General features: G+C 40.8%; 1 protein-coding gene across 2 annotated transcripts in view; it reads left to right on the top strand.

Annotated features, from left to right (window-relative positions):
* JARID2 (jumonji and AT-rich interaction domain containing 2) overlaps positions 1-424 on the top strand; it is a 227,433-nt gene that overhangs the window by 1,440 nt on the left and 225,569 nt on the right. The gene's annotated exons all lie outside the window — the stretch shown is intronic.

Here is a 424-nt window from a genome sequence, read left to right as displayed (position 1 = left end):
GGGAATGGCTCGGCACAGTTTTAAAATAATTCGCGATGATGGCTCGAAAAATTTGGGCTAATCCCGGCTGCAGCCCGGGCTGTATTTCTGCCTCTCTTTATTCAACCGCTTTAACCAATCCCTGGTAATTGTCTAAGCCTTTAAACATATAAATGTGGACGGATAGTTGGATTTTTGTTCGTGCTCCAGTTACGTTTTGATTGGCATAGGGGAGTTTTACGTTTGGAAAAACTGAGGGGATTAACCAAATATGCAGCAGAGCGAATAATGATTTTTATCTGCACAGTTAAAAAAAAAAAAATTCTCCATTTGGGGGGGGGCTATAAATCCTCGCTTTTTGGGGTGTGTTGGATGCGAGGCGTTTAAAGTTGCAGTTTATATCGCGCCTATCGACTGTGCCGATTTTTTTTTCTTTTTTTTTTTT

This window comes from Calidris pugnax, unplaced genomic scaffold (assembly GCF_001431845.1).
Source record: "Calidris pugnax isolate Ruff unplaced genomic scaffold, ASM143184v1 scaffold8, whole genome shotgun sequence".
Classification (NCBI taxonomy): domain Eukaryota; kingdom Metazoa; phylum Chordata; class Aves; order Charadriiformes; family Scolopacidae; genus Calidris; species Calidris pugnax.
Note: the sequence above shows the minus strand (reverse complement) of the source record. Positions and strands in the feature narration are given on the sequence as shown.